Below are 21,497 nucleotides of genomic sequence, written 5' to 3'. Positions count from 1 at the left end.
TTTGAAAATAATATCACTCATGAAATTGAGTAATTCAATCACTCATATACATTGATTAAAAGATTAAAACACTGATGTACAAAAGAATCAATGACAAAATAAATGGTATTCATACAAAAATCATAAATACAGATAATTTAACAGAATATTTCCAGTAGAATACAATCAAAGGCCAAATGACATATTGTAGACATTAAAGGGAGAAACATATTGATATATTATACTCGAGTATAGAATTTAAAAAGAATTTTAGCCTTGTAGCAGACTGGCAATCTGCACATTCATTTTATAACAGAAATGTAACATACCACTATTTGAAGATGACAGAGATCATCCTGATGACTATTCAATGATCTGCTGATACAAATGAGCCACACAGAAGAAATCTTGCACTGCACTGTGTACATAGTTGAACTCGGTGTGTAGGCCTACCATAACTAGCCCATATAGGGGTGCAGTATAGTTTTGGCTGAGATGGGAGATTGAGATTTTAACTTTTTGTGAGATAGGGCCTAATTAGAAACCACTTATCAAACGCGAAATATTACAGATCATAAAATCCTATGAGAAATCCAAAGTGTATTTGATGAAGATCAGTTTTGAAAGAGCTGTGCAGAGAAATCCATGCAAAAGCAAAGTAAAATAAAGTGGACCTGCAATTTAATAAAAGGTAAGTCCCACTTTCTATTGGGAGATGGCTCTTTCACATTGGATATCTCAGCCGTTCCAAAAAACAATCTTCATCAAATAAACAGTAAATTCATCTTAAAAGTGTACATTTGTATGATCAAATCTTCACAAGCAGATAAGACTTAGGTTTCTGACACAAGAAAAGTTGAAGACCTGTCAGTCAGCCCGCACCATTTCAACCAAAACTACACTGATCACTTTACAGATATATTTTGCACCTAATGACTATGGCTTGTCAAATCTTGATCTTGATGGTGTACGTTGATCAGCCCTGGTAGAGCAACACTCAACTTTGGTTCATAGGTCGTGGTAGGAGGGACATTAATACTCAAAGTGTTTGAATATTTACCAATCTTACTATGACAACAGAGGATGGTTTTATTAAAACTTTTAAGTCACGTTAGGCTTCAGAAAATGTTTCGGGGTAGCACTAGAGCTTTCTATCACTACCAGTTTATCCCATAGCCATACTGTGTAACACGGTTAGGGCTATAGGCCTACAGTATACACAGACAGTCCCGTCGCTGTGAAACGTCTGGTCGGGCAACAATCCCATCAGCATGCAGCTCAAAACTTATCCATGAACCATTCTACAAATCGATAAAATTGCTTTACAGAGAAGGCATGGACCTCGATACAAGAACTGACACTCAGCAGTGGCAATGCAGTCAGTCACATTTCAGTTACCTGACACAGGCATGGTGGAACACATACATCCACTGAAGTCGTTCAGCGGGTTGGAGGAGGCCAGCGGGCACCCAGCCTGCGCGCTCCCCGATGGAGCCGGGTCGCGAAGGCGTTGTGTAGGCCTACGGTACAGTTCAACATAAACACTGCACTTTGTTGTTGGGAAGGACGTGAATCTACCTAAACCCGATTGGTGTGTAAAACAGTTCCCTACGCATACAGTACATAGGAGGTAGTGTTGAGCCCTGGCTTCCAGAAGGCAAGTGCACTCAATGAATTTCCCAGCGTGCCCGACACCTATACTACGGACCTCGAAGGTCACTCCTCTCCTCCAGAACGCTAGGCTAATTTTGCCTCCTGTCATGCATGTTCCACAGTGACTCACGGGATCGGACACACCACAGACTGCTTTTAATATTCACGCGACTGCAATTACATAAATGGGTGGTGTACATGATTCGGAAGATCGACACTGCGCGTACGTCTCCTCGGCGCCTTTCCCTCATCATCCTGGATGACATACCTTGGTACAAGTCTCCTCCGCTCGCTCCATCCATCTCGATCTCCAATGGAAATGTGAGCCTGCCCTCTCGTGACTGATCCCACACAGTGATGCACGACTGAAAGGGGAAAATATAGTACACTGTATAATTTGTAGAATTAGTGACATCTTTGTGGGAACAAAATGAATGGACATTTGTCAATTTCCCCCCTATCAGAATGCTGATATTTTCTTATTCTGTAAGACATGTAGTGACATAAATTCAAAGAAGAGAAACTAAAAAGAAGCTAGAAAAAAAAATCGAGATGAAAGTGAGGTCAGAATGAGAACTTGTTTGAAATAATGAAAATAGTTTGTTACATAATAATATATTCCTGTCACGAATTGCCATTACAGAACTTTTCGCTACATTATAACAGTTATGAAAGGACCTAAAATACACGATCAAATTCCGCCGCATGTGGCTGTATCGGAATGAAAAATTTGACAAAAATGTTGATGTTGTTGTTTATCATTATTATTATTATTATTATTATTATTATTATTATTATTATTATTATTATTATTATTATTATCATCATCATCATTATTATTGTTGTTGTTGTTGTTGTTGTTGTTGCTGCTGCTGCTGCTGCTGTTGTTTCTGTCGTTGTTTAAGTACACTGCGGTCGGGCGTTGTGGCGTGCGCCTTGGAGACAGGAATGATGATTACAATGTCGGTAGCGCGTCTGCCTTCAGATCCAAAGGTACCGGGTTCGATTCCCGAGTCTCACTGAGCAATGTTGTGTGTCGTCAGCATTCCCCCCTTTAGCAAGAGGCAAAACACTCTGTCCCTCGGATAGGGTCTCGTGTGTGAGTTAAATCCACGACTCAAGCACCTAAAATATTCCACTTCATTCACTCATCGCAAAGAGCAGGGTGTCAACCCGGTGAAGTGGTCCTCCTACCCACCCACCTACAAGAAAACGGGCGAATGATGCCGACTCCTCGTAGTTCGCCCCGGGTGACTACCTATACAAATAACAGTCAGCAAACGGTATCAACCAGGCACATTGTGCCATACGCTTGAATAAATGAAGTATAATGCAAGATGTGCTGTCAAAAAAAAAAGACAGAATAGAAGAGGCAGCAATATGCTGATGAAAGAGATATGTATAATGAAAAGGAATCAAATCTTCAAGAACACATCATTGAAAAATGCTTTATGGTTTTACTGGTTCCAATTCATTTTCTTTGTTTCAATCGAACAAAAGACGATACATGATACAAATTATGCAAGCAAAATGCAAAGAAGTATACACACTGCAAAGATGTTTGCAAATGAATGCATAATACCAGATATCAAATAATGCATACCATACTTTACAGAAACGACATAAATAAGTAGTGATGGAAAGGATTAATCTACTGCAAAGCACACCAGTTTGTAGACGTGGATCCCTCAGAAAAGAACATGCATCTTATATACCTGTAACCAAGATATATCTGTGATGAAAAGCATTATTTTTTTAGCTGTTTTGGAAAGTAAATTTAAATATAACAAAAATACGACTTAGAATGCGATGTCAATATCATTGATTATTGCGGCAATATTCAAAATAATTATAAAGACATTATTATCCTTTTCATTTGATCGATGTAACTATTATCTGCTGTCAGATAGGCCTATCTTTTTTGTTTCTTCAAGTTGCCATTATAACTGACATGCAAAACACGCACAGATTGAGCTCCGAATTGATCACAAAGCGATTCGAAGATTCATTCGGAAACCCATCAGCCTCCTCAAGTTTTTTCCCCATCCATTTCTAAGGGCGCCTCCCACCTAAAGCGGCTGAAGTATCCTCCAGGATCTATTCATCAACTGACAAGTTATTATCTCATGTCTTCCGAGACCTATCCGATGGAGACTTTTTTTTTTGAGACCTAGAAGAAACAAAATGGTAGATTCATCAGAGATAATTATCATTGTTATTTTTTATATTATTATTATTATCATCACCATCATCATCATTATTAGTGTTATTATTATTATTATTATTATTGTTATTATTATCATTATTATTATTATTATTATTATTATTATTATTGTTATTATTATTATTATTATCATCATCATCATTATCATAATTATTTTCATCATTTTTTTAATCCAAGGTCAAGACTTAGCCATGGGCTGATTGCAGGTCAGTTGGCAGTGCGGCTACCTTGTTGGCAGATAGGTTCATATCTATAGGGCTTGTTGCTTTTACGTAATATTTACGTATGAAACAAAAAGATACGCACTCTTCAACAAGTTTTGAGCAAACAGGCAGTTTCCCTTTGTGTTGTATCGGTCGAGAGAGGGCGCATTAGTGTTTATTGACCAGTGACAATGAAGAGAGGTATGTTGGTTGTTACTGTTGAAATGGAACTCGGTCACAATTAGCACGGTGATGAGGTAATGATAAATAGCGTTTATTCGTTCTAATTCTGATTCTGATTCTGATTTTATTTCTGAATTTCTTTTTTATACATAAATGAAGTACAAAGTCAATTGAACAAACAAATTGAGCACAGTGAATCTGACATATTTATTGTATTAATGATTATTTCAAGTATTCAACTTTTTTTCCCCTGACACAATTCAAAATGAAAATAAACTATTTTGTGCATACATTTATGCAAACATAAGTTACAGTATTTCTTGCTCAAAGACAAATTAGGCAATTCTTGAAGTACAGAAATTCAGGAGACCATCGCCATAAGCAAGCGCTTGACGAGGACAATGGCCTCAGAAATGATTGTGTAAACACAGCATTGTGGCATTTAAGTCACCACGGGTGACTCACTTAGTGGTGATAAGGCAAAAGGGAGGGAAGCATGAGGGGAAAAAGTGCAGCGGTGCATTGTGCATTGTGCAAGATGTGAAGTGTTTGCGTGGAAATGAGTTGTGGATAGTGTGTTTAATGTTCACGTTTGTTGTGTATAGCATAGTATATACGATCAGTTCGGAGCCCTTACTTTAACTATGGAGGTGAAGAAAAAAAAATAAAACAGATAAATAGCAACATGCTCTAACATTTAGATACACATTGAGTTAACAACATATCTTTAAGCTGTCTTTTTTTATAGGGATTTTTTCATGAGAATTCCAATTAAAAGAATTTAGAACATCAAACCATTTCAGCGACACAAGTTCATAAATGTAGCATCCTCATTAGATGCACTTTTCCCAAGTAACATCATTATTTTTCAGTATTACTGAATAGGAGTATAGTACTTTAATGCTCTTTATGTTCATTAAAGGTCAAACTTCACATCGAAAAAACAATGTCATAAATTTGCTCTAGAAACATTTTGAAAGGACCAGAATGAACATAATGCAATTATGCAAGTTTTTGAGAAAGATGTATGTTGTCTCATTTAGTCCTTTTTGTGTAACGGATATGAAATGACGGTTATCTATGTGATGAGGACACGGTGTCCACATCACATAGGTACATAGTTTGATATTTTTGAAGAAATTCATGGCTAACAAAGTCCTACTGTTTCGGTAGAAATTGATTCTTGAAGACGCAGAACAGAAGTCACAAAGTGCAAAGAGTCATGAATAAAACTGAAATGCAAGGCTGTCGGATGGGGTGACCTATGACACGCAATGGTGTCTGCATCGCAAGAACTAAGATGGGGTCTAAGGAGGCCTAAATATCCTTATTTTGACCATAAAATAAATTATGTTTGAAGAAACTGCTAGAAAAAATGAGTTGAGAAACACTCAATGCAATATCTGCAGTAACCATGCCATGGCTGACAAGCGAATGTACCTATGTGATGTGGACACCAAATTGTGGTGTCCGCATCACATAGTTACATATTATTTCTGGATAAAAAGAGGTTTGTGTGTGTTTTCTTGAGCTGAAACTCTATTGTTTGACTGTTTTACTGAAAAGCATTAGGAATGGACTAGAAATTAAGTATTATTGTTTTATAATTTGTTTATAGTGATTGATAACGAACAGAGTTTACCTATGTGCTGCAAAAATCTAGGACACGGTGTCGGCATCACATAGGTACTCAAACTCTGAAGAAAAAAAAATGTGCACAGAATCATGTATTAAATCTATCCATCCCACCATAAAACATTGTTAAAAGTTAATAGTTTCGAATCTAATAGTGAAATTTGGCAACCAGCAAGCAATAATAAAATTATGACCAGATGATGCGGACACCAAACCCTCAAACTTGCCCTTGTCCCAAATAAAGAGTTCTTCAATAATGTGCCGTAACTGTAGTAAAACAAAAAATATCCAACTCCACAATACTTGAAGGGTATAAGTTAGTCAGTTTTGAAGACTTCAGTGTAAAAAAGTGACTTTTGACATGAACTCCTTGTACCTATGTACTATTGTGATGCGGACACCAACGCTCAAAATGGCTGTTACTTCTTGCAATGTATGAAACCATTAAGCTTCCAATCACGTCCATATTTGGCACATATGTTTATGGCCCAAGGTTGATTTCATTGGTAGGTTTTGCAGCTCTGAACAATGCAACATTTCTGATGGGATAGCCAGCATACCTATGTGATGCTACATTCAAAGTATCAATGTGAAACATCACATAGGTACAGCAATCCTCACGTGTGATTTTCTAATAATATTTTAAGATGGCCGAATTTTTATTGTAAGCGAGACAACTCATAATAGTGTATTTGCTATGATCTAATACAATGATCTATCACAAGGCACTTCTGTGTATCAGTGTTTTGAAACAACATACATTTGTGTTACACTTGGTACCCCCAAAATAGGGTAGGACATCAAACATTAAATGAACACAACAACAATAACAAAAACGGAAGATTAAATTTCTGTACCACACATTATAACATACATACACATACATAATTACACGCAACCCCCCCCAAAAAAAAACAAACAAACAAACAAACAAACAAACAAACAAACAAACAAACAAACAAACAAACATTGAGCTTTGGGTATGAAGTGTGTATTTACAGAAGTTGCATTTGTATGTGCAGGTGATGAGATTTTGCCTATGCCCCAACCCTATGGAAAGACCCTTCGATACTTCTACTATTTCTACTACTTCTACTACTACTGCTACTACTACTACTACTACTACTACTACTACTACTACTACTACTACTACTACTACTATTACTAGTATAATCTACAACTACTACTATACTATACTACTACTACTATACTACTACTGCTACTGCTACTGCTACTACATTCGTTCCATGATACACTTATTTGTTAGCAGGAGAAAAGATCTCACGAGCAATGTATCCTCACAGAAAAAAAAGCGAAAACAAAAACAACCGACGATGTAGTTGTCGCTGAGCGAATGTCGCATTATAGGGCTCACACCCGTAAATACAATGGACTGTCCCAGACCCCTTCACAAATTCGTACCAAAGATACCAAAATAAATGAAGAAAAAAATTAATTAAAAATCAATGATGTAGATTGGCAAAAAAATGAATAGCTGTAGATATTGAGTATGAATTCCTCTACAAATTGCATTTTGGTTGGAAGATGAAAGCTTTTTCGGTGGAATTTGAGGGGACTATATTTCATTGGGTGATTTTTTGAGTGACAAGAACTCGTAGTCTGGCTTTGCGGACCCCTGGACAGAATTTGAACTGAAGAATCCACCCTGAAAATTTGATGAATGAAAGGATATATCTCACTTATCCAGGTTAGTGAAGCTGAAACACCTCATTTCTCCCAGCTATTTTACAGAATTTTTTGAAATTTGATTTTTAACACACATCCCTATATGGGGAAATATTTATTGGTGTGAGCCCTATAGAGGATGCATGCAATGCACACAAGTCTATGGGAAGCATTCATCCCATACATACTCTGCTGGTTTATGTTGATCTATTGTGTCAGATCTCTTCCTCCCTCCCCCTTCTCCTTTCTACCCCCCCCCCTACTCTAGGGTACCCCTCTCCTCTACCCCCCCCCCCCCAACTCTGTTTGGCTACAATTTGTTTTCTTATTTAAATTCATGAAATTCTTCCGTCGAGATGTTTTCATTGCAACTGATTGACAAATTGCCCTACATCGACGTAAATAAGCACTGAATTGATCAGTGTTTTAGTAGTAGCCATGATAAAAAATCATGGGCGTACATACTCGAGCAGGATTCGAACCTACGACCTCCTGATCACCGGACAGGCGTCATCTCCACTAGACCACCGAGCTTTCGCCCGACAGCAAGTGTTAGTTCTAATCCTTATAGCATGCAGCGGGTACTGCTTTGTTATTTAAATTCATGAAATTCTTCCGTCGAGATGTTTTCATTGCAACTGATTGACAAATTGCCCTACATCGACGTAAATAAGCACTGAATTGATCAGTGTTTTAGTAGTAGCCATGATAAAAAAAATCATGGGCGTACATACTCGAGCAGGATTCGAACCTACGACCTCCTGATCACCGGACAGGCGTCATCTCCACTAGACCACCGAGCTTTCGCCCGACAGCAAGTGTTGGTTCTAATCCTTATAGCATGCAGCGGGTACTGCTTTGTTATTTAAATTCATGAAATTCTTCCGTCGAGATGTTTTCATTGCAACTGATTGACAAATTGCCCTACATCGACGTAAATAAGCACTGAATTGATCAGTGTTTTAGTAGTAGCCATGATAAAAAATCATGGGCGTACATACTCGAGCAGGATTCGAACCTACGACCTCCTGATCACCGGACAGGCGTCATCTCCACTAGACCACCGAGCTTTCGCCCGACAGCAAGTGTTGGTTCTAATCCTTATAGCATGCAGCGGGTACTGCTTTGTTATTTAAATTCATGAAATTCTTCCGTCGAGATGTTTTCATTGCAACTGATTGACAAATTGCCCTACATCGACGTAAATAAGCACTGAATTGATCAGTGTTTTAGTAGTAGCCATGATAAAAAAAATCATGGGCGTACATACTCGAGCAGGATTCGAACCTACGACCTCCTGATCACCGGACAGGCGTCATCTCCACTAGACCACCGAGCTTTCGCCCGACAGCAAGTGTTGGTTCTAATCCTTATAGCATGCAGCGGGTACTGCTTTGTTATTTAAATTCATGAAATTCTTCCGTCGAGATGTTTTCATTGCAACTGATTGACAAATTGCCCTACATCGACGTAAATAAGCACTGAATTGATCAGTGTTTTAGTAGTAGCCATGATAAAAAATCATGGGCGTACATACTCGAGCAGGATTCGAACCTACGACCTCCTGATCACCGGACAGGCGTCATCTCCACTAGACCACCGAGCTTTCGCCCGACAGCAAGTGTTGGTTCTAATCCTTATAGGATGTAGGGCAATTTGTCAATCAGTTGCAATGAAAACATCTCGACGGAAGAATTTCATGAATTTAAATAACAAAGCAGTACCCGCTGCATGCTATAAGGATTAGAACCAACACTTGCTGTCGGGCGAAAGCTCGGTGGTCTAGTGGAGATGACGCCTGTCCGGTGATCAGGAGGTCGTAGGTTCGAATCCTGCTCGAGTATGTACGCCCATGATTTTTTATCATGGCTACTACTAAAACACTGATCAAGTCAGTGCTTATTTACGTCGATGTAGGGCAATTTGTCAATCAGTTGCAATGAAAACATCTCGACGGAAGAATTTCATGAATTTAAATAACAAAGCAGTACCCGCTGCATGCTATAAGGATTAGAACCAACACTTGCTGTCGGGCGAAAGCTCGGTGGTCTAGTGGAGATGACGCCTGTCCGGTGATCAGGAGGTCGTAGGTTCGAATCCTGCTCGAGTATGTACGCCCATGATTTTTTATCATGGCTACTACTAAAACACTGATCAATTCAGTGCTTATTTACGTCGATGTAGGGCAATTTGTCAATCAGTTGCAATGAAAACATCTCGACGGAAGAATTTCATGAATTTAAATAACAAAGCAGTACCCGCTGCATGCTATAAGGATTAGAACCAACACTTGCTGTCGGGCGAAAGCTCGGTGGTCTAGTGGAGATGACGCCTGTCCGGTGATCAGGAGGTCGTAGGTTCGAATCCTGCTCGAGTATGTACGCCCATGATTTTTTATCATGGCTACTACTAAAACACTGATCAATTCAGTGCTTATTTACGTCGATGTAGGGCAATTTGTCAATCAGTTGCAATTTGTTTTCTTTATATTATGTTGTTGTGTTACTAGATATTTGTACATAGCAGTCATCATTATAACACAACTTTGAATGACTGTGTTATTTTAATGTATTTCTTTGTTTGGCTACCACTGAAACAGGTCAAAATTCATAAAGTTAGTCTGTTTGACAAAACAAATTCTTTTCAAGTATTTTGTAGGCGATAATGTGATGATGACACCCCGATAATCAAAGATTTCTGCCTGCATCTAGGTATTCATCTTATGAAGAACTGATCAACATTACATTTTTATTTAAAAAAAAAAACAACTCAAAGGGCATGAGATTCAAAAGTGTCCCTTTGAGAAGCTTTATAACCCTTGGATGTGTAATTTCCCATATGATGCAAGTGCAAATATCATCAAAAACACATATATGATGTTTAAAAGTCAAATGAGAAATATGACCTCCACTATAGGGCTCACACCCGTAAATACAATGGACTGTCCCAGACCCCTTCATAAATTCGTACCAAAGATACCAAAATAAATGAAGAAAAAAATTAATTACAAATCAATGATGTAGTTTGGCAAAAAAACTGAATAGCTGTAGATATTGAGTATGAATTCCTCTACAAATTGCATTTTGGTTGGAAGATGAAAGCTTTTCTGGTGGAATTTGAGGGGACTATATTTCATTGGGTACGTGTACGGAAAGTGGGTGATTTTTTAAGTGACAAGAACTCGTAGTCTGGCTTTGCGGACCCCTGGACAGAATTTGAACTGAAGAATCCACCCTGAAAATTTGATGAATGAAAGGATATATCTCACTTATCCAGGTTAGTGAAGCTGAAACACCTCATTTCTCCCAGCTATTAAATTTACAGAATTTTTTGAAATTTGATTTTTAACACACATCCCTATGGGGAAATATTTATGGGTATGAGCCCTATACTGTAGTCGGAGCAATATATTGTCAAAGGAACAAATGCCGGCAGAGCAAATGTCGGCAGAGAAATGTGGGCGGAGCATATTTTGTCGCAATTTACGGAGCAATCGTCGGCCGAGCAAATGTCGGTGAAGCAATAATGTCGGCGCAGCAAGTGTCTTGGAGCATTTGTTGCGGAATATTCTACATGTATGTCCTAATTTTCGGAGCATTTGCCGGTGGAGCGTATGTCATGGAACCTCTCAAAGTAGCCTATGTATTTCTTTTTCTACTGAAAATGTACTTTGTTCCGTGGTCCATAATTTCACAATAATTGTCTATTATTAGCTACTGTAGTTGTGTGTTGAACATAAAGGAACGCTGCAGAGTTGTTAACTCTTATTCCTATGCCAAGCAAGGCGAATCAGTATGATTTTTTTTTTTTTTTTTTTTGGGGGGGGGGGGGGGACCATATGAGGCAGTTTAGGCTGTCTAGCATGTGTCGACAATTTCACTTCGTGTCCACGATATTTTTTGTTTGTTTGTTTGTTTTATTTCCGTCTTCAGATAAAAACAAAAACAAGCACACAGACACGTTGCGTATACATTACATACGTACAGTAATAAAGAAAACTGCCCGTTCAGTCATATCTACAATTCGATCTCTGTATATGCATCAATATACAGAGAAATACGCAGTTCGTGAGATTGTTTGTGTTTTGTTTTGGATCTTGAGAAAGGATTGCGACCCTCCTGTGTTTCCCTGCTGGAAAGAACACAGTGTCCCACAATGTGAAACATAATGTGAAACACAGTGTGAAATCTCTTCACACTGTTAAATTCGAGCGTTTTACTTTCTAAAAAAAAATTATATCGAGTTAAAATATTCACTCTTGAAGGAGTGAATACAAAAAAAGTGAATTTTTAGTGAAAATGTTCCTTTTCACTCGTTTTAATTCAATTCAATTCAATTCAATTCTTTTATTTTTTATTCCTCTTTTTCCAATAAAACATATACGCATAATAAATCTGGAATTACATCATAAACATAAACATTCGACTTTGCAATAGATATGATACAGATAAACAAAAGAAAGCATACTGGCAAAAAAAGTACAAAGTTATGCTTCAGTTTTAGAGTGACGTCAGGGATCACTCCAAAATCTTTGAGTGATCCTTGAGGTCACTACAAAAAGAGTGAGAATGAACATTTTTCACTCAAAATTCACTCCAATTTCACTCTAAATTCACTCTTTTTTGTATTCACTTCTTCAAGAGTGAATATTTTCACTCGATTTTTTTTTTAGAGAGTAACATTGTGAATACACTGTGAATCATCAGTTCACAGTGTGAAACAGAACACAACTACATGTGAACTCTGTGAATTACCTTCATCTTCACGTGCACTGTTAGATTCGAGCGTGTTCACGTGGCCGACTATGTGAACACATTGCGAAGACACTGAAGGACGCAGTGTTTTTTCCAGAAGGGATAACTTAATTACAGGGAATTATTTCTGCTTGGGTTTCATACTGGCTTTCAAACTTTTTTCATATGCACTTCACACAACACGAAAAGTACATAATACACAAACACACCAAACAAAAACAACAAGAAAATTACGAGAAAATATCGGGCCATGAATTTACGCAATACTTGTGGAAATCCCCGGCAAAGCGGTAGTAGGCCCACGTGTTTTGTTAGTTTGCGCCTTCAGACCCATAGCCATGAATGACTTCGCTTTCGAAGGCTTCTAGAGAAATCAACGACACTAACCGTCTTTTTTTCTGACAGAGTATGATACACTTAATCACCGTTTCAATCATGTTCAGTCATATTCATCGAATCATTAAAAATTAGGGTAATAATAAATCCCAAGTGAACCCAACTGTGATTAGGAAGGGACCGGCCATAAAATAGGCAACTAAAATCCACGGTAAAGCGATAGACATTCAGCCCCTTTGCTCCGTTAGTTGACGCCTTCACACCCACGGTTTCAACCATTGTTCATGATAATGGAATATCAAAAATGAACGGATCGAATGATAAAACACAAGTGACCTAACCGTCATTAGAAAGCCTACGCGCAAGGATACACATGAATGTGACGGGTGAATAGTGCGGCACAGCGCTGCATAGACAAAAGGGACGTCATAGATAATGAAGCAACGCGTTTGTATTTATTGTCTTCTTGGTGGACACTAGGAAATGACGCCCTGACTGATGTTACGCTGATGAGTTGTCTTTTATAAGTTGGAGCATTGAATTAAGATAATGCGTTAGAGAGAACGGGGGATAGACGCAAGTTTGTATCTGAAATAATGTGTATTTGACTCTGCTCCCAATTAGGTGAGTTGTGTTTATCTTATAGTTCTTATCATTATCATTCTTACTTCTCTGTTCGCTTTGCCGATTGCAGCAACTTGTGTAGGCCTAAGGTGGTCAATGCCGTCTCTTTGACGGCAGGCTCGTAGCTGGGGCGGGGGGGGGGGGGTGTTAAACAACCCCCCCCCCACTGCGTGTCCTCCCAAACATTGAACATAATATTATTATTCTTGCACCTCTATGAAAGTATTTCTGCCTACGTCAATGAACTGGACTACGTCTTTTGCACGCCTTCATATTCACTTTCACAGGGAGTGATCAATGTGAAAGAAGTGGTCATTAGTGGTTGATAACTGCAGCAACACAAATCCAAGGATGGTGATGATGAACTTGGTATAGGTAATAGGCTAGAGAGCATTTCAATTTTGGCACGAAGAAGTTCAAAGACTTTATTTCTGCATGGCTGATACGTCGTACGCCAATATAAGCTATCATAAAGGCAAACATTTATTAATTTTTACATTTGAAAATGTACCCCTCCCTGGATGTAGGAGGCTCCAGGGGTACGGTGTGGTGGCGTGTATTTTTATAGAAAGGTCCACTATTTCCAGATTTGAACCCACTCATACAAATCCTAGTTAGGAGTCTGGACTGCTATGTCACCTCCCTATTTACGAGGCGCGGGCGTCTGAATATCACCAGTATAATCATACTCGACATCTGAATATATTGCTACCTTTAACAAGTGGGACTGGTTCAAGTCGATAACACACGGAAAAACATGCATCATATTTCACCATTTACAACATCAAAACGCAAAAAAAAAAAAAAAATCTCACCGCGGGAGGGGGGCACCCCCTACCCTCCCCCCCCCCTCTCTCTCTCTCTCTCTCTCTCTCGCTCCGCTCGTTCGGGATCAGTGTAATAATAATACAAGAATTTTACTGAAATGGCACCATTTTATGGGCATATTGTTCAATAATAATCTACATCAAAATGTACTGCTACCTTCAACAAGTGGGACTGTTTCAAGTCGATAAAACACGGAAAAACATACATCAAATTGTACCATTTACAACATCAAAATGCAAAAAAGTTCCCACCGTGGGAGGGGGACACCTTCGATATAACAAATATGTTTTCATTGCCAGCGCTCTCATTGTTCAAACTTTTATAGAATGACATGTCATATTGAATTCCTTGTATATGCTATACACCAGCCTCATTTCTCGTCGGATTTTATTTTATCCTGCGACATTTGCCATATTATACAACATTCTGGCCTAAAAAGTAATCCAGATGGGGTATGGGGGACGGGTTCGGGGGATACATTGTGCTCGAACGGGTCTCCTGTGCGAGTGCTCTAGTTTTTAGCTTTTTTTTTTTTTTTTTTTTTTTTTTTTGATAGATTGACTGCCTAGTAATCACTGGGATACTTCCATCTCACAATGTGCATTTCTGCTGAATGACACCACTGTCACGACCAAAACAATATTATGACACTAAGCCAGTACTTAGAATAATTGGCTTCGATTTGAACATTCGGAAACACCAATATATCCCAAGTGAGTGCCTTGCCTCTCATTTCTTGAAGATGTTGAAGCCACAAGGAAAATAATTTCATGGCTGATAGAATTCACCCACACCAAATGAAAATGGCATAGCAAAAAATAACATACATGATTTAATGAATATGTTTTTATGACAGCAACCAATCATTCGCTTTCTGTCTAATGTAATCAAACAATGTTTTATACGGAGCTAGTACACGAAATAGGTATTTATCATGCACACGGTAAAATAGAACTTGAAGGAACCCGAGTTTAATCAAATTTACCAAAGTGAAATCTCTGTTAGATTTCTTCATAAAGAACGACGAACTTTCATATGAAACTTTGGACATGTCATACTCTCGTTATCATAGCCATAGGCAAAACATTAAAAAAAAAAATGGGAACATCAAGATTGGCTGAATCATTCATCTCATAATAGGTGTTTACTGCCAGCAACATGCTAAGTGACAGCCTTCGCATAGACCTTATGCATGTGACGTCACGCAGCCTTGGAAACGAAGTACGCCCTCACTCTGAGGGCAAGCGAGCGTGCATGAGCTCACGAGGCCTAGTAATAGGCTATTCATCATTCACAAGTTAAAGGATGTGTACAGTTCGACTGGTCGAGGTGAGGATTTAGCTTTTAACGTTTTGCGAGATATTTAGAAACCACTCTATGAGATGTCAAAGAGCATGCAGTTCTAAGGGGTATCAAAAGTTTATTTGATGAAAATCGGTTTTGAAGTGGCCGAGATATCCTAAAACAAGGTGAAACAAAGAGATCCTAATAAAGTTGTGGCATGTTTATACGTGTTTAGTTTTTTATTATTTTTATTTTTTGGATATCTCAGCCATTTGAAAACCAATTTTCATCAAATAAATGTTGAATCCGTCTTAAAATTACATGCCCTTCATATTTCATAAGAGGTTTCTCATTATCTCACTTAGGAATGCAAAAAACCCCCATGAATCCCCACCTCAACCATTACTGTACAGCCCCTTTAAACAAACGCCTGCGCATGTGGCGTTGTATGCGGTTTTGACTTTTCGACAAAGATTGCCAAAACGTTTTTTTTTTTTATTTTTTTTGCTGTGTTCTGGGCCCTATACTCAAACCGCAGTAACCGAGAGAAGGACGTGTTTTTCTACAGGGCTACACGAAGGAATTGGGCTTTTGAATTTTTGCGAGATACCAAGAAAACACTTATGATAATATAGTACAGAGCATACCATTTTAAGAGGTATACAAAGTTTATTTTATGAAAATCGGGTTTGGAATGACTGAAACATCCAAAAACAAAGTAAAACAAAGCGACCGTAATAAAGTCTGGGTCCCACACTTTATTAGCATCGCTCTTTTTTGGGTATCTCAGCAATTTCAAAACCAATTTTCATCACATAAATGTTGAATTCGTCCTAGAATTACATGTTCTTTCATATTTCATGAGAGGTTTCTCATTATCTCATCCAAAAATGTTAGAAATCTGAAATTAGGTCTCAACCAAAACTATATGATTCCTTTAAATCTCAAATCAGTTTGACTAAATATGACGCCACGCGATATGCAGTGCAAATATGCCCCAAAACTGTTCATATTAAATCCGTTATTAGCTCGCTCATTAGGATAGACAATGACCCCCTCCCATTTTCTTTACATATTCTAAAAGCTGATGAGTTGTATATATCAATGCATGGGTTGATGATGCTGGCAAAATGACTTAAAGTTATTAAATTCCTGTATGAAAAATAAAAGTGAAATTTCAAATAACGTCATCAAGTTATTGTATGAAAAAAAAAATTCATCTAACGTCATCAAATTTTCAGTTCATTCGAGCGGATGTCACTTTTCCTTGGCCAATTTTCCTCCAGGTTTCAGTATATTGTAGCTTATTGAATTATCTTTCGGATGTTTACCCTTAAAATTAAAATCGGATAACATCATCACCTAGAAAATTGATTGAAAGTAACCTTGTAAAATTTGACCATTTCAAGTGTTATCTCTGAGTCAGTCCATTTTTTTTTTCTCGAAATACCAATTTGACATGACTGCTTTCATCAAGTAGTAACTCCCTTATCCTTCGGTAAATTTCTGCCGGATTTTGATATGTTGTAGATGACACTTTGGGCTATCAGCGATGAGCTCAAATTTCTCCTTGGATGTCGGGGTCACGTCGAAATATTTGGCTGAAATTGGAACTTAGCTTCGGTGTAGGGAGATATTGGGTAATACGTATCATGATAGAGGGAGACGGGCGAGAGAGAAACCTCCCTGGTGTATGTGCAGGCCGATTATTTAGCTCAGTCGGTATAGCGCGTCTGCCTCCAGATCCAAGGGTACCGGGTTGCACTACCGGGTTCGATTCCCGAGTCTCACTGAGCAGTGTTGTGTGTATAAGCAATTTCCGTCCCTTCTAGTAAGAGGCAAAAATACTGTAATTCGGATAGAATAGCACAGTGCCACATGCTTGAATGAATGGGGTATGTGCAGTACCTACACTCTATCATGCGCAAGATCAGTGATTCGAGGCTTGCACTTGCGAAGGCTTTTTTTAAATCCATCTTTTTCCCTTTTTCTTTAGTGACGTCTAAATTCTCCCTCCGAACTCTTTTTCCCCGATTTTTTTTTTATTTTTTTTTTATTTCTATACTCTACCTTGAATTATATCCCTTCCTTTCTGCCACTTTCTGTGGAATAGCTCAAGAACAACTACAGGCCTATCACCCCTATATTTTGCTCATATTTAGTACATGTCACGTCTTAACGTGACATGTAACAACTAGTTCATGAGACACCATCTTGGCAGTGTGAATTACGGTCAAAAATCATAAATGCTTCATCCTGTATCTTGGTATAAATACATGCTCTATGCTACGACTCCTATATTTTGCACGTTTATTAACCATGTTGCGAGAATCATTAAGAAAAAAACCCACGACTTTTTGCTCAGACGCCATCTTGGCTGTGCAAAGGGGGTTCACAGGTCAAATATTCTTCATGATATTTTGCACACAATAGACCATGTTGCAATGATCATTTTCATAAGATTACTACTTCTTGCCAACACGCCATCTAGGCTGTGCAAATTACGGTCAAAGGACAGAAATACATCATCCTGTATTTTCGTGAATACGTGCCGTATTGTCAACATATTTTGCACATAGACCATGATACATTGATCATTTTGTAAAATAACCGCTCTTTTCTTTTGGCTAGGACGTCGCATTGGCTGTGCAAAAGTAGGGTCAAAGGTCACAAATATTGTACCTCTTTTCTTCGTAAATACACACCACGTCACCTCCGTATGTTTGGTTAGTACACATGCCTTATCATTCCTATATTTTGCACACATCATGTTAGACCATGCTACAGATATCATTTCATGAAATACCGATTTCTTGAGCTGATACTATTTTGGCTATGGGAATTATGGTCAGAGCTCGAAACATTAATTTCTGGACGGAACGGATCACCTACTTTTTCAGTCTTGACAAATTTGTACGTCTAGTTAGGTGATCCATTAAAACTCACGGATCACCTGTTTCTGTGCGAATTATTTCCTTTTATTTTTTTTTCTTTCTAAACACATCTTGTGTATGGATTATCTTTGAAAGCTCAAGCTCTAAGCTCTTGAAACCTACAGCACTTATGTCTCACGAGGTCAGGATGCTGTAATCATTTTTTTGTTCTAAGTGATTGCTTAACGGTGACGTCATTATGACGTCATTTTCTACAATCACATTTTTAATATCCATTTCTCAGCGTCATCTTGCCATGAAATTTGGTTTGTGCATATTATGTAATATTGTATGTGTACAAAGGAAAAACTTGCACTTACGTAGTTACGTGCGCGTAGGTGTGCGTCAAAATTTCTAAATGCTCCAATCGAGCTAGAAATCATTTTGTATACATTCCAGACCACTGTGGAACACTTACATTTTGTGCACGAATCATTCGTAAGTATTTACGCGTTAGTTACAAGGCAAAAACACAAATTTAAGTGCGGAGTCCGTTTCTAATTTCATGAGTGAGAATATTTTCACCATGTTTCAGGTTTATCCGACATGACATGACGTCATACAGACCAGTCAAAGTGGGAATTCCATCGTTCGTAAATGGCGATAAACAGTGGAAATGTTTGAAAAGAAAAAACATATTTAAAATTCCTTTAGCTCGTTGGGATGGACAATGACCCCACATTTTATTCCATATTCTGAAAGCTGATGAGTCGTAGATGTCAGCTATGGGTGTTCAAGGCTGCAAATTATTTTAAGATAATCAAAAAGCTACCCTCTGCAAGATACTACGATGGATTTTTTTTGTTGCGTGGAATAAATTTGTAATCTTATGGAGAGTATTTGTACCAAATTTCCATTCCATCCGACATGATATCATATGGACCCATAGAATTTGAAATTTAAAATTTTGAAATTTTTACCTACCGTATTCGGCCACTAATAACAATTCCCTCCTAGAGAAAAGCATGTTAAAGAACCTGTCTATAGCGGCCATCAGCTGTCTATAAGGGCCATTTTTGGGGGGTAAAATTCCAGTATGTTGTAGCTTGTGAAATTTTCTATCGAAGTAATGAAACATAAAACATAAAACATAGAAGATAAAACTTTTCTTATCTGATGACGTCATCAGTATGAAGACCTAGATTGAAGTTGACCTTGTAAAATTTGACCGTTTTACGTAATGACGTCACAAATGTCATTCCTATTTGAGCAGCTCTCATACATTCTATACTAATATTTAACTAGATTTCAGTATGTTTTAGCTTATTCAATTCTCTATCGAAATCATTACTAACAGTTTTTTAATTTGATGACGTCATCACTAAAAAAAAAAAAATCGATTTTAAGTTAAAGGGAATTTCACCCGAAATATACATGTGGATTGGATGAATGCAGCAATATTAGTTAAACACAACATTGAAAGTTTAAGGAAAATCGGACAATCCGTTAAAAAGTTATGAATTTTAGAAATTTGGTGACGAGACCGCTGGATCAGAAGACTACTACAGATTGTGACATCACAGTACCACGATATAAAGAAATTATAAAGAAAATTCCACAAAATATCATTTCACATGAAAACTACAAGTTCCCTGGACTTGCTACTGATATATGTCAAGGATAATATATATTCCCCCTGCTTTCTGAAAGATAAGTCTAGTGCTCTTATATTATGCTGGAAAAGCAACAAAAATGTTTCATTTTCTTTATAATATCTTTATTTATGGTAGTGTGATGTGTGATAGTGTGATATTTATGTATATGTGATGTCATGATCGGTCGTAGTCTTCTGATCCAGCGGTCTCATCACCAAAACTCATAACTAACATATTTCATAACTTCTGAACGGATTGTCCTATTTTCCTCAAGCTTCCACTGATGTATTACTAATATAGCTTCATTCACTCAATCAACACGTATTATGGGGGTTAATTCCCCTTTAACCTTATAATTATTTATAAGGTTAAAATATATATTTATATATTTATTATAACCTTTATAATTTGACCACTTTACGTGCTATAGTACAGTATCTCCATGGCAGTCCATGTTTTTCGGAGTGCCAATTGACATGACTTCATTTACTGAGCAGTAGCTCACTTATCTTTCCACAAATTTCTTCCAGATTTCGATACGTTATATCTTATACTATAATCTTTTGTAAATTCCTTTATTTATTGACGGCATGTCAGTATTACGTAATAAAATGTGATTGAAATTGAAGTTTAGGCTTAGAATTAGTGAGATTTTGTGCAGTACTCGTCGTCAATGGACAGAACCTGTGGCTTGTCGTCCGAATGATTCAAAGTTCGAATATTTGTTCTCTGTTGAACATCTCAGAAATTGCATGGCCAATCGCACCCGATCAAGAATTGAACGGATCACCTAATTTGTCAGTTTTGACAAATTTCGAAGTCTAGTCTTTATTTCTTTTTTTTCTGTAGAAATCTTGTGCATCGTGTATCTCTGAAAGCTCAAACTCTTAGCTCTTAAAACTTTGCATTACTAATGCCTCATGAGCTCAGGATACTGTAACATGTTTTGTTTTGTTTTTCTTCTGTGGGATCTATTCACTCAATCGTGGTGTCATTATGACGCCATGTTCTAAAATAACGACGTCATTTTCTAAAATCACATTATCGTCTCTATCTTCATTTCTAAATATTGTTTCGTAATGAAACTTGGCAAATACATATTTCATGCAATGATCTAATAAAGCTGAAATTCCGTGCGTGCGTCAATGGCGATATGCAGTGCAATGAGACAGTGCATATTTTAAATCCTATGTAGCTCGTTAGGATGGGCGATCTCTATAGCAGTCCATTTTTCTCGAAATGCCAATTGACCTGCCTGTGCTCATCGAGCAGTAGCTTAATTACTTATCCTTTTGTGAATTTCTCCCAGATTTTGAAATGTCGTAGCTGACGCTGTTAGCTATCTTGAATATGTCCTTTGCTCGTTGATTGGATGGTTTGGCTTACATCTAAAGCTTGGTTGAAATTGAAACTTATGCTTCGATATAGATATATTTTTGCAATACGTATCTTATCTTGGGAGAACCTGTAACTTATCGTTCGCCAGATACTACGTTCGATTCCTGTTTTTTTGATTAACGTCTCAAAAATTGCGTGGCCAATCGCCCCCAATCACGGATGGACTGATGGAACGGAACACC

This window comes from Diadema setosum, chromosome 19, assembly GCF_964275005.1.
Source record: "Diadema setosum chromosome 19, eeDiaSeto1, whole genome shotgun sequence".
In the NCBI taxonomy this organism is placed as follows: Eukaryota; Metazoa; Echinodermata; class Echinoidea; order Diadematoida; family Diadematidae; genus Diadema; species Diadema setosum.
The sequence above is the reverse complement of the archived record's forward strand: the minus strand, read 5'-3'. Positions refer to the sequence as shown.